Raw genomic sequence first — 14,789 nt, 5'->3', positions numbered from 1 at the left:
ATGTTATTAAGGTGAGGGTATTAAACATGCATGGGATAGACATACGGCTCCTGAATCTAAGACAAGACCAACGACTGATTAAGGTTTGAGTCTTTACAGCAGGAGAAACGGGCGAGTAGACGGGGGCCGAATGGGGCCGATCTGTCGGCAGGTTCCATGATTCTATAATATTAGATTTAAAAGAGCAAAATGCGCTATGCGTTGCTTTGAGACCCTTTGTATCATATTTGTTCAACATTGTGGCTTCACAGAGTCACCTGTTAACCGCTACAATGTAGCAAAATAATGAAAGCATAATTCTGTATATTATGCTGTATGATGTAGCAAAAGGAAAAAAGAATGCATGCAATTTGTGACATGTATATGTTCTGTTACACACACACACACACTTTTTACGTAAAAAGTCTATAAGGGGAGGCCAAGGAACGGTTGGAGCCTCTCGAAAAAAACAAGACTCCCCCTGAAAATGTTTGATTGGCTGAAATAGTTTTTAATGGAGTCATCACGGCGTTAACTGCCACGCTTCATAATTTTAAATAGTCTTCAGTTGGCTAAAACATCAATTTCAATTTTAAGTAAGTCACTTAAAGCCCGGCTTAATCTTGCTGAAATGGATTTTTGTTTAAAAAAAACCTCCAAAAGGTAAAAAGTAAGATTTCATAAATGGATATTTCAGTTCTGTTTCATTTCTAGCTTCCAAAGTCGCGCAGAATACACAGAAAACAAAATGATTCCTTTTTGGTGCAAAGTTTCAATGTTGATCTTATCACCGTGGCAACCATTGACTTGGTTCTTCTGCTTAGACCATTCCTATGGTTGCTATGGTGATAGAACTGATAGAACATTCCATTGGTTCCAACGTTCCAAACGTAGCAGTTGCTCTCAGTACGTTGATCAAATTAAACTGACCCGTTATGGTCTGTATCTGGAACACGGTGTGGTTTGTGCGTTCGATTGCGAACATAATCTCCAGGTAGAGGTCGGCTTCATTTGCCTTTCGTCCTCCACTACGTTTTCCTAATCCAACAAGTAATAAAAGCATCGTGAAGGTGCAGAGGCACCCCACGATTATCAGAAGAGTATCTAACATCTTCTCACTCGCCTGCTCTGCTGAGCAATGAGAAGTGTCTGAGTTTCACCTGCTTTATATAACCTCCTATGATGACATCACAGAGGCTGATGATGCAATAGTGGGCGTGGCTGCATCAAGTGGGCGGGGTCTAAATCATTTCAGTTCCAACCACAAATGAGACAAGTCCCTTAAAGCCTGGCTTAATCTTACAGAAATGGATTTTTGTTTAATAAAAAAAAAAAAACAAAAGGTAAAAAGTAATATTTCATAAATGGATATTTCGGTTCTGTTTCATTTCTGGCTTGAAAAGTCGCGCAGAATACACGGAAAACAAAATGATTCCTTTTTGGTGCAAAGTTTCAATGTTGATCTTATCACCATGGCAACCATTGACCTGGTTCTTCTGCTTAGACCATTCCTATGGTTGCTATGGTGATAGACCTGATAGAACATTCCATTGGTTCCAACGTTCCAAATGTAACTGTTGCTCTCAGTACGTTGATATTGCCCTTGATCAAATTAAACTGACCCGTTATCTTAGAACATTAACTGATAATTGCTAAATATCATACGTTATTTGTGGGAAATAATAATATTTTTAAATAAACAGCATGAACTATACTAAATGTTAACAGAATTTTATTGACACGTTAAATTGGAAGTTCAGTTTACAGATCACATGAAAATCCTCTGGTGGAGGTCAGTGTAGGATGATGGTCTTGGACTCCATGGTGTAGCCAGCGAGACAAAGAGGCAGATGATGCAATAATAGGCGTGGCTGAATCAAGTGGGCGGGGCCTAAATCATTTCAGTTCCAACCACAAATGAGACAAGTCGTTGGCAAAGCAGGCTCAGGAGGGCCAACCACATATCCATACATGCGTGGTAGAGCAGCTTGTCAGCGTAACTACCAACATGTCAAGATCATGTCACAGGTGCAATCTCACCTCTCAAAGTCCCTCAAATAAATATAAAATATCTTTTCTCCATTTGAGTTTTTCCTCATATTACTATGGCATTTAATTCCACCATCTAAGCGTGCCGACCCTGGCATATGTTGTGTACAGTCACCTACATAGACCTCATGTTCAATCTACATGTATGTACAAACACATGTATGGGATACATTTATAAAGGCCTTTTAAGAAAATTTTGTTTCTGTTCCTTTCTTTTTTTAACTTGATTTGTTAGATATTGGGACATACTGGGGAAAATGTTTTATGTAAATACAAAAAGGAGCACATGGGAGAAGACAATACCTGAGTCTAAGTAGCAATAGGTAATATCTATAATGCTGGAAGTGAAAAGTTATCCTAGGATGAGTGATGTTATTAAGGTGAGGGTATTAAACATGCATGGGATAGACATACGGCTCCTGAATCTAAGACAAGACCAACGACTGATTAAGGTTTGAGTCTTTACAGCAGGAGATACGGGCGAGTAGACGGGGGCCGAATGGGGCCGATCTGTCGGCAGGTTCCATGATTCTATAACATTAGATTTAAAAGAGCAAAATGCGCTATGCGTTGCTTTGAGACCCTTTGTATCATATTTGTTCAACCTTGTGGCTTCACAGTCACCTGTTAACCGCTACAATGTAGCAAAATAATGAAAGCATAATTCTGTATATTATGCTGTATGATGTAGCAAAAGGAAAAAAGAATGCATGCAATTTGTGATGTGTATATGTTCTGTTACACACACACACACTTTTCACGTAAAAAGTCTATAAGGGGAGGCCAAGGAACGGTTGGAGCCTCTCGAAAAAAACAAGACTCCCCCTGAAAATGTTTGATTGGCTGAAATAGTTTTTAATGGAGTCATCACGGCGTTAACTGCCACGCTTCATAATTTTAAATAGTCTTCAGTTAGCTAAAACATCAATTTCAATTTTAAGTAAGTCACTTAAAGCCCGGCTTAATCTTGCTGAAATGGATTTTTGTTTAAAAAAAAACCTCCAAAAGGTAAAAAGTAAGATTTCATAAATGGATATTTCGGTTCTGTTTCATTTCTAGCTTCCAAAGTCGCGCAGAATACACAGAAAACAAAATGATTCCTTTTTGGTGCAAAGTTTCAATGTTGATCTTATCACCGTGGCAACCATTGACTTGGTTCTTCTGCTTAGACCATTCCTATGGTTGCTATGGTGATAGAACTGATAGAACATTCCATTGGTTCCAACGTTCCAAACGTAGCAGTTGCTCTCAGTACGTTGATCAAATTAAACTGACCCGTTATGGTCTGTATCTGGAACATGGTGTGGTTTGTGCGTTCGATTGCGAACATAATCTCTAGGTAGAGGTCGGCTTCATTTGCCTTTCGTCCTCCACTACGTTTTCCTAATCCAACAAGTAATAAAAGCATCGTGAAGGTGCAGAGGCACCCCACGATTATCAGAAGAGTATCTAACATCTTCTCACTCGCCTGCTCTGCTGAGCAATGAGAAGTGTCTGAGTTTCACCTGCTTTATATAACCTCCTATGATGACATCACAGAGGCTGATGATGCAGTAGTGGGCATGGCTGCATCAAGTGGGCGGGGTCTAAATCATTTCAGTTCCAACCACAAATGAGACAAGTCCCTTAAAGCCTGGCTTAATCTTACAGAAATGGATTTTTGTTTAATAAAAAAAAAAAAAAAAGGTAAAAAGTAATATTTCATAAATGGATATTTCGGTTCTGTTTCATTTCTGGCTTGAAAAGTCGCGCAGAATACACGGAAAACAAAATGATTCCTTTTTGGTGCAAAGTTTCAATGTTGATCTTACCACCATGGCAACCATGGACCTGGTTCTTCTGCTTAGACCATTCCTATGGTTGCTATGGTGATAGACCTGATAGAACATTCCATTGGTTCCAACGTTCCAAATGTAGCTGTTGCTCTCAGTACGTTGATATTGCCCTTGATCAAATTAAACTGACCCGTTATCTTAGAACATTAACTGATAATTGCTAAATATCATACGTTATTTGTGGGAAATAATAATATTTTTAAATAAACAGCATGAACTATACTAAATGTTAACAGAATTTTATTGACACGTTAAATTGGAAGTTCAGTTTACAGATAACATGAAAATCCTCTGGTGGAGGTCAGTGTAGGATGATGGTCTTGGACTCCATGGTGTAGCCAGCGAGACAAACAGGCAGATGATGCAATAATAGGCGTGGCTGAATCAAGTGGGCGGGGCCTAAATCATTTCAGTTCCAACCACAAATGAGACAAGTCGTTGGCAAAGCAGGCTCAGGAGGGCCAACCACATATCCATACATACGTGGTAAAGCAGCTTGTCAGCGTAACTACCAACATGTCAAGATCATGTCACAGGTGCAATCTCACCTCTCAAAGTCCCTCAAATAAATATAAAATATATTTTCTCCATTTGAGTTTTTCCTCATATTACTATGGCATTTAATTCCACCATCTAAGCGTGCCGACCCTGGCATATGTTGTGTACAGTCACCTACATAGACCTCATGTTCAATCTACATGTATGTACAAACACATGTATGGGATACATTTATAAAGGCCTTTTAAGAAAATTTTGTTTCTGTTCCTTTCTTTTTTTAACTTGATTTGTTAGATATTGGGACATACTGGGGAAAATGTTTTATGTAAATACAAAAAGGAGCACATGGGAGAAGACAATACCTGAGTCTAAGTAGCAATAGGTAATATCTATAATGCTGGAAGTGAAAAGTTATCCTAGGATGAGTGATGTTATTAAGGTGAGGGTATTAAACATGCATGGGATAGACATACGGCTCCTGAATCTAAGACAAGACCAACGACTCACTAAGCTTTGAGTCTTTACAGCAGGAGAAACGGGTGAGTAGACGGGGGCCGAATGGGGCCGATCTGTCGGCAGGTTCCATGATTCTATAACATTAGATTTAAAAGAGCAAAATGCGCTATGCGTTGCTTTGAGACCCTTTGTATCATATTTGTTCAACCTTGTGGCTTCACAGTCACCTGTTAACCGCTACAATGTAGCAAAATAATGAAAGCATAATTCTGTATATTATGCTGTATGATGTAGCAAAAGGAAAAAAGAATGCATGCAATTTGTGACATGTATATGTTCTGTTACACACACACACACACTTTTTACGTAAAAAGTCTATAAGGGGAGGCTAAGGAACGGTTGGAGCCTCTCGAAAAAAACAAGACTCCCCCTGAAAATGTTTGATTGGCTGAAATAGTTTTTAATGGAGTCATCACGGCGTTAACTGCCACGCTTCATAATTTTAAATAGTCTTCAGTTAGCTAAAACATCAATTTCAATTTTAAGTAAGTCACTTAAAGCCCGGCTTAATCTTGCTGAAATGGATTTTTGTTTTAAAAAAAACCTCCAAAAGGTAAAAAGTAAGATTTCATAAATGGATATTTCGGTTCTGTTTCATTTCTAGCTTCCAAAGTCGCGCAGAATACACAGAAAACAAAATGATTCCTTTTTGGTGCAAAGTTTCAATGTTGATCTTATCACCGTGGCAACCATTGACTTGGTTCTTCTGCTTAGACCATTCCTATGGTTGCTATGGTGATAGAACTGATAGAACATTCCATTGGTTCCAACGTTCCAAACGTAGCAGTTGCTCTCAGTACGTTGATCAAATTAAACTGACCCGTTATGGTCTGTATCTGGAACATGGTGTGGTTTGTGCGTTCGATTGCGAACATAATCTCTAGGTAGAGGTCGGCTTCATTTGCCTTTCGTCCTCCACTACGTTTTCCTAATCCAACAAGTAATAACAGCATCATGAAGGTGCAGAGGCACCCCACGATTATCAGAAGAGTATCTAACATCTTCTCACTCGCCTGCTCTGCTGAGCAATGAGAAGTGTCTGAGTTTCACCTGCTTTATATAACCTCCTATGATGACATCACAGAGGCTGATGATGCAATAGTGGGCGTGGCTGCATCAGGTGGGCGGGGTCTAAATCATTTCAGTTCCAACCACAAATGAGACAAGTCCCTTAAAGCCTGGCTTAATCTTACAGAAATGGATTTTTGTTTAATAAAAAAACAAACAAAAGGTAAAAAGTAATATTTCATAAATGGATATTTCGGTTCTGTTTCATTTCTGGCTTGAAAAGTCGCGCAGAATACACGGAAAACAAAATGATTCCTTTTTGGTGCAAAGTTTCAATGTTGATCTTATCACCATGGCAACCATTGACCTGGTTCTTCTGCTTAGACCATTCCTATGGTTGCTATGGTGATAGACCTGATAGAACATTCCATTGGTTCCAACGTTCCAAATGTAGCTGTTGCTCTCAGTACCTTGATATTGCCCTTGATCAAATTAAACTGACCCGTTATCTTAGAACATTAACTGATAATTGCTAAATATCATACGTTATTTGTGGGAAATAATAATATTTTTAAATAAACAGCATGAACTATACTAAATGTTAACAGAATTTTATTGACACGTTAAATTGGAAGTTCAGTTTACAGATAACATGAAAATCCTCTGGTGGAGGTCAGTGTAGGATGATGGTCTTGGACTCCATGGTGTAGCCAGCGAGACAAACAGGCAGATGATGCAATAATAGGCGTGGCTGAATCAAGTGGGCGGGGCCTAAATCATTTCAGTTCCAACCACAAATGAGACAAGTCGTTGGCAAAGCAGGCTCAGGAGGGCCAACCACATATCCATACATACGTGGTAGAGCAGCTTGTCAGCGTAACTACCAACATGTCAAGATCATGTCACAGGTGCAATCTCACCTCTCAAAGTCCCTCAAATAAATATAAAATATATTTTCTCCATTTGAGTTTTTCCTCATATTACTATGGCATTTAATTCCACCATCTAAGCGTGCTGACCCTGGCATATGTTGTGTACAGTCACCTACATAGACCTCATGTTCAATCTACATGTATGTACAAACACATGTATGGGATACATTTATAAAGGCCTTTTAAGAAAATTTTGTTTCTGTTCCTTTCTTTTTTTAACTTGATTTGTTAGATATTGGGACATACTGGGGAAAATGTTTTATGTAAATACAAAAAGGAGCACATGGGAGAAGACAATACCTGAGTCTAAGTAGCAATAGGTAATATCTATAATGCTGGAAGTGAAAAGTTATCCTAGGATGAGTGATGTTATTAAGGTGAGGGTATTAAACATGCATGGGATAGACATACGGCTCCTGAATCTAAGACAAGACCAACGACTGATTAAGGTTTGAGTCTTTACAGCAGGAGAAACGGGCGAGTAGACGGGGGCCGAATGGGGCCGATCTGTCGGCAGGTTCCATGATTCTATAATATTAGATTTAAAAGAGCAAAATGCGCTATGCGTTGCTTTGAGACCCTTTGTATCATATTTGTTCAACATTGTGGCTTCACAGAGTCACCTGTTAACCGCTACAATGTAGCGAAATAATGAAAGCATAATTCTGTATATTATGCTGTATGATGTAGCAAAAGGAAAAAAGAATGCATGCAATTTGTGACATGTATATGTTCTGTTACACACACACACACACTTTTTACGTAAAAAGTCTATAAGGGGAGGCCAAGGAACGGTTGGAGCCTCTCGAAAAAAACAAGACTCCCCCTGAAAATGTTTGATTGGCTGAAATAGTTTTTAATGGAGTCATCACGGCGTTAACTGCCACGCTTCATAATTTTAAATAGTCTTCAGTTAGCTAAAACATCAATTTCAATTTTAAGTAAGTCATTTAAAGCCCGGCTTAATCTTGCTGAAATGGATTTTTGTTTAAAAAAAAACCTCCAAAAGGTAAAAAGTAAGATTTCATAAATGGATATTTCGGTTCTCTTTCATTTCTAGCTTCCAAAGTCGCGCAGAATACACAGAAAACAAAATGATTCCTTTTTGGTGCAAAGTTTCAATGTTGATCTTATCACCGTGGCAACCATTGACTTGGTTCTTCTGCTTAGACCATTCCTATGGTTGCTATGGTGATAGAACCGATAGAACATTCCATTGGTTCCAACGTTCCAAACGTAGCAGTTGCTCTCAGTACGTTGATCAAATTAAACTGACCCGTTATGGTCTGTATCTGGAACACTGTGTGGTTTGTGCGTTCGATTGCGAACATAATCTCCAGGTAGAGGTCGGCTTCATTTGCCTTTCGTCCTCCACTACGTTTTCCTAATCCAACAAGTAATAAAAGCATCATGAAGGTGCAGAGGCACCCCACGATTATCAGAAGAGTATCTAACATCTTCTCACTCGCCTGCTCTGCTGAGCAATGAGAAGTGTCTGAGTTTCACCTGCTTTATATAACCTCCTATGATGACATCACAGAGGCTGATGATGCAATAGTGGGCGTGGCTGCATCAAGTGGGCGGGGTCTAAATCATTTCAGTTCCAACCACAAATGAGACAAGTCCCTTAAAGCCTGGCTTAATCTTACAGAAATGGATTTTTGTTTAATAAAAAAAAAAAAAAAAAAAAGGTAAAAAGTAATATTTCATAAATGGATATTTCGGTTCTGTTTCATTTCTGGCTTGAAAAGTCGCGCAGAATACACGGAAAACAAAATGATTCCTTTTTGGTGCAAAGTTTCAATGTTGATCTTATCACCATGGCAACCATTGACCTGGTTCTTCTGCTTAGACCATTCCTATGGTTGCTATGGTGATAGACCTGATAGAACATTCCATTGGTTCCAACGTTCCAAATGTAGCTGTTGCTCTCAGTACGTTGATATTGCCCTTGATCAAATTAAACTGACCCGTTATCTTAGAACATTAACTGATAATTGCTAAATATCATACGTTATTTGTGGGAAATAATAATATTTTTAAATAAACAGCATGAACTATACTAAATGTTAACAGAATTTTATTGACACGTTAAATTGGAAGTTCAGTTTACAGATCACATGAAAATCCTCTGGTGGAGGTCAGTGTAGGATGATGGTCTTGGACTCCATGGTGTAGCCAGCGAGACAAACAGGCAGATGATGCAATAATAGGCGTGGCTGAATCAAGTGGGCGGGGCCTAAATCATTTCAGTTCCAACCACAAATGAGACAAGTCGTTGGCAAAGCAGGCTCAGGAGGGCCAACCACATATCCATACATGCGTGGTAGAGCAGCTTGTCAGCGTAACTACCAACATGTCAAGATCATGTCACAGGTGCAATCTCACCTCTCAAAGTCCCTCAAATAAATATAAAATATCTTTTCTCCATTTGAGTTTTTCCTCATATTACTATGGCATTTAATTCCACCATCTAAGCGTGCCGACCCTGGCATATGTTGTGTACAGTCACCTACATAGACCTCATGTTCAATCTACATGTATGTACAAACACATGTATGGCATACATTTATAAAGGCCTTTTAAGAAAATTTTGTTTCTGTTCCTTTCTTTTTTTAACTTGATTTGTTAGATATTGGGACATACTGGGGAAAATGTTTTATGTAAATACAAAAAGGAGCACATGGGAGAAGACAATACCTGAGTCTAAGTAGCAATAGGTAATATCTATAATGCTGGAAGTGAAAAGTTATCCTAGGATGAGTGATGTTATTAAGGTGAGGGTATTAAACATGCATGGGATAGACATACGGCTCCTGAATCTAAGACAAGACCAACGACTGATTAAGGTTTGAGTCTTTACAGCAGGAGAAACGGGCGAGTAGACGGGGGCCGAATGGGGCCGATCTGTCGGCAGGTTCCATGATTCTATAATATTAGATTTAAAAGAGCAAAATGCGCTATGCGTTGCTTTGAGACCCTTTGTATCATATTTGTTCAACATTGTGGCTTCACAGAGTCACCTGTTAACCGCTACAATGTAGCAAAATAATGAAAGCATAATTCTGTATATTATGCTGTATGATGTAGCAAAAGGAAAAAAGAATGCATGCAATTTGTGACATGTATATGTTCTGTTACACACACACACACACTTTTTACGTAAAAAGTCTATAAGGGGAGGCCAAGGAACGGTTGGAGCCTCTCGAAAAAAACAAGACTCCCCCTGAAAATGTTTGATTGGCTGAAATAGTTTTTAATGGAGTCATCACGGCGTTAACTGCCACGCTTCATAATTTTAAATAGTCTTCAGTTGGCTAAAACATCAATTTCAATTTTAAGTAAGTCACTTAAAGCCCGGCTTAATCTTGCTGAAATGGATTTTTGTTTAAAAAAAACCTCCAAAAGGTAAAAAGTAAGATTTCATAAATGGATATTTCAGTTCTGTTTCATTTCTAGCTTCCAAAGTCGCGCAGAATACACAGAAAACAAAATGATTCCTTTTTGGTGCAAAGTTTCAATGTTGATCTTATCACCGTGGCAACCATTGACTTGGTTCTTCTGCTTAGACCATTCCTATGGTTGCTATGGTGATAGAACTGATAGAACATTCCATTGGTTCCAACGTTCCAAACGTAGCAGTTGCTCTCAGTACGTTGATCAAATTAAACTGACCCGTTATGGTCTGTATCTGGAACATGGTGTGGTTTGTGCGTTCGATTGCGAACATAATCTCCAGGTAGAGGTCGGCTTCATTTGCCTTTCGTCCTCCACTACGTTTTCCTAATCCAACAAGTAATAAAAGCATCGTGAAGGTGCAGAGGCACCCCACGATTATCAGAAGAGTATCTAACATCTTCTCACTCGCCTGCTCTGCTGAGCAATGAGAAGTGTCTGAGTTTCACCTGCTTTATATAACCTCCTATGATGACATCACAGAGGCTGATGATGCAATAGTGGGCGTGGCTGCATCAAGTGGGCGGGGTCTAAATCATTTCAGTTCCAACCACAAATGAGACAAGTCCCTTAAAGCCTGGCTTAATCTTACAGAAATGGATTTTTGTTTAATAAAAAAAAAAAAACAAAAGGTAAAAAGTAATATTTCATAAATGAATATTTCGGTTCTGTTTCATTTCTGGCTTGAAAAGTCGCGCAGAATACACGGAAAACAAAATGATTCCTTTTTGGTGCAAAGTTTCAATGTTGATCTTATCACCATGGCAACCATTGACCTGGTTCTTCTGCTTAGACCATTCCTATGGTTGCTATGGTGATAGACCTGATAGAACATTCCATTGGTTCCAACGTTCCAAATGTAACTGTTGCTCTCAGTACGTTGATATTGCCCTTGATCAAATTAAACTGACCCGTTATCTTAGAACATTAACTGATAATTGCTAAATATCATACGTTATTTGTGGGAAATAATAATATTTTTAAATAAACAGCATGAACTATACTAAATGTTAACAGAATTTTATTGACACGTTAAATTGGAAGTTCAGTTTACAGATCACATGAAAATCCTCTGGTGGAGGTCAGTGTAGGATGATGGTCTTGGACTCCATGGTGTAGCCAGCGAGACAAAGAGGCAGATGATGCAATAATAGGCGTGGCTGAATCAAGTGGGCGGGGCCTAAATCATTTCAGTTCCAACCACAAATGAGACAAGTCGTTGGCAAAGCAGGCTCAGGAGGGCCAACCACATATCCATACATGCGTGGTAGAGCAGCTTGTCAGCGTAACTACCAACATGTCAAGATCATGTCACAGGTGCAATCTCACCTCTCAAAGTCCCTCAAATAAATATAAAATATCTTTTCTCCATTTGAGTTTTTCCTCATATTACTATGGCATTTAATTCCACCATCTAAGCGTGCCGACCCTGGCATATGTTGTGTACAGTCACCTACATAGACCTCATGTTCAATCTACATGTATGTACAAACACATGTATGGGATACATTTATAAAGGCCTTTTAAGAAAATTTTGTTTCTGTTCCTTTCTTTTTTTAACTTGATTTGTTAGATATTGGGACATACTGGGGAAAATGTTTTATGTAAATACAAAAAGGAGCACATGGGAGAAGACAATACCTGAGTCTAAGTAGCAATAGGTAATATCTATAATGCTGGAAGTGAAAAGTTATCCTAGGATGAGTGATGTTATTAAGGTGAGGGTATTAAACATGCATGGGATAGACATACGGCTCCTGAATCTAAGACAAGACCAACGACTGATTAAGGTTTGAGTCTTTACAGCAGGAGATACGGGCGAGTAGACGGGGGCCGAATGGGGCCGATCTGTCGGCAGGTTCCATGATTCTATAACATTAGATTTAAAAGAGCAAAATGCGCTATGCGTTGCTTTGAGACCCTTTGTATCATATTTGTTCAACCTTGTGGCTTCACAGTCACCTGTTAACCGCTACAATGTAGCAAAATAATGAAAGCATAATTCTGTATATTATGCTGTATGATGTAGCAAAAGGAAAAAAGAATGCATGCAATTTGTGATGTGTATATGTTCTGTTACACACACACACACTTTTCACGTAAAAAGTCTATAAGGGGAGGCCAAGGAACGGTTGGAGCCTCTCGAAAAAAACAAGACTCCCCCTGAAAATGTTTGATTGGCTGAAATAGTTTTTAATGGAGTCATCACGGCGTTAACTGCCACGCTTCATAATTTTAAATAGTCTTCAGTTAGCTAAAACATCAATTTCAATTTTAAGTAAGTCACTTAAAGCCCGGCTTAATCTTGCTGAAATGGATTTTTGTTTAAAAAAAAACCTCCAAAAGGTAAAAAGTAAGATTTCATAAATGGATATTTCGGTTCTGTTTCATTTCTAGCTTCCAAAGTCGCGCAGAATACACAGAAAACAAAATGATTCCTTTTTGGTGCAAAGTTTCAATGTTGATCTTATCACCGTGGCAACCATTGACTTGGTTCTTCTGCTTAGACCATTCCTATGGTTGCTATGGTGATAGAACTGATAGAACATTCCATTGGTTCCAACGTTCCAAACGTAGCAGTTGCTCTCAGTACGTTGATCAAATTAAACTGACCCGTTATGGTCTGTATCTGGAACATGGTGTGGTTTGTGCGTTCGATTGCGAACATAATCTCTAGGTAGAGGTCGGCTTCATTTGCCTTTCGTCCTCCACTACGTTTTCCTAATCCAACAAGTAATAAAAGCATCGTGAAGGTGCAGAGGCACCCCACGATTATCAGAAGAGTATCTAACATCTTCTCACTCGCCTGCTCTGCTGAGCAATGAGAAGTGTCTGAGTTTCACCTGCTTTATATAACCTCCTATGATGACATCACAGAGGCTGATGATGCAGTAGTGGGCATGGCTGCATCAAGTGGGCGGGGTCTAAATCATTTCAGTTCCAACCACAAATGAGACAAGTCCCTTAAAGCCTGGCTTAATCTTACAGAAATGGATTTTTGTTTAATAAAAAAAAAAAAAAAAGGTAAAAAGTAATATTTCATAAATGGATATTTCGGTTCTGTTTCATTTCTGGCTTGAAAAGTCGCGCAGAATACACGGAAAACAAAATGATTCCTTTTTGGTGCAAAGTTTCAATGTTGATCTTACCACCATGGCAACCATGGACCTGGTTCTTCTGCTTAGACCATTCCTATGGTTGCTATGGTGATAGACCTGATAGAACATTCCATTGGTTCCAACGTTCCAAATGTAGCTGTTGCTCTCAGTACGTTGATATTGCCCTTGATCAAATTAAACTGACCCGTTATCTTAGAACATTAACTGATAATTGCTAAATATCATACGTTATTTGTGGGAAATAATAATATTTTTAAATAAACAGCATGAACTATACTAAATGTTAACAGAATTTTATTGACACGTTAAATTGGAAGTTCAGTTTACAGATAACATGAAAATCCTCTGGTGGAGGTCAGTGTAGGATGATGGTCTTGGACTCCATGGTGTAGCCAGCGAGACAAACAGGCAGATGATGCAATAATAGGCGTGGCTGAATCAAGTGGGCGGGGCCTAAATCATTTCAGTTCCAACCACAAATGAGACAAGTCGTTGGCAAAGCAGGCTCAGGAGGGCCAACCACATATCCATACATACGTGGTAAAGCAGCTTGTCAGCGTAACTACCAACATGTCAAGATCATGTCACAGGTGCAATCTCACCTCTCAAAGTCCCTCAAATAAATATAAAATATATTTTCTCCATTTGAGTTTTTCCTCATATTACTATGGCATTTAATTCCACCATCTAAGCGTGCCGACCCTGGCATATGTTGTGTACAGTCACCTACATAGACCTCATGTTCAATCTACATGTATGTACAAACACATGTATGGGATACATTTATAAAGGCCTTTTAAGAAAATTTTGTTTCTGTTCCTTTCTTTTTTTAACTTGATTTGTTAGATATTGGGACATACTGGGGAAAATGTTTTATGTAAATACAAAAAGGAGCACATGGGAGAAGACAATACCTGAGTCTAAGTAGCAATAGGTAATATCTATAATGCTGGAAGTGAAAAGTTATCCTAGGATGAGTGATGTTATTAAGGTGAGGGTATTAAACATGCATGGGATAGACATACGGCTCCTGAATCTAAGACAAGACCAACGACTCACTAAGCTTTGAGTCTTTACAGCAGGAGAAACGGGTGAGTAGACGGGGGCCGAATGGGGCCGATCTGTCGGCAGGTTCCATGATTCTATAACATTAGATTTAAAAGAGCAAAATGCGCTATGCGTTGCTTTGAGACCCTTTGTATCATATTTGTTCAACCTTGTGGCTTCACAGTCACCTGTTAACCGCTACAATGTAGCAAAATAATGAAAGCATAATTCTGTATATTATGCTGTATGATGTAGCAAAAGGAAAAAAGAATGCATGCAATTTGTGACATGTATATGTTCTGTTACACACACACACACACTTTTTACGTAAAAAGTCTATAAGGGGAGGC

The sequence above is a fragment of the Spea bombifrons genome, chromosome 9 (assembly GCF_027358695.1).
Source record: "Spea bombifrons isolate aSpeBom1 chromosome 9, aSpeBom1.2.pri, whole genome shotgun sequence".
Classification (NCBI taxonomy): domain Eukaryota; kingdom Metazoa; phylum Chordata; class Amphibia; order Anura; family Pelobatidae; genus Spea; species Spea bombifrons.
This window is presented reverse-complemented; position numbering follows the sequence as displayed.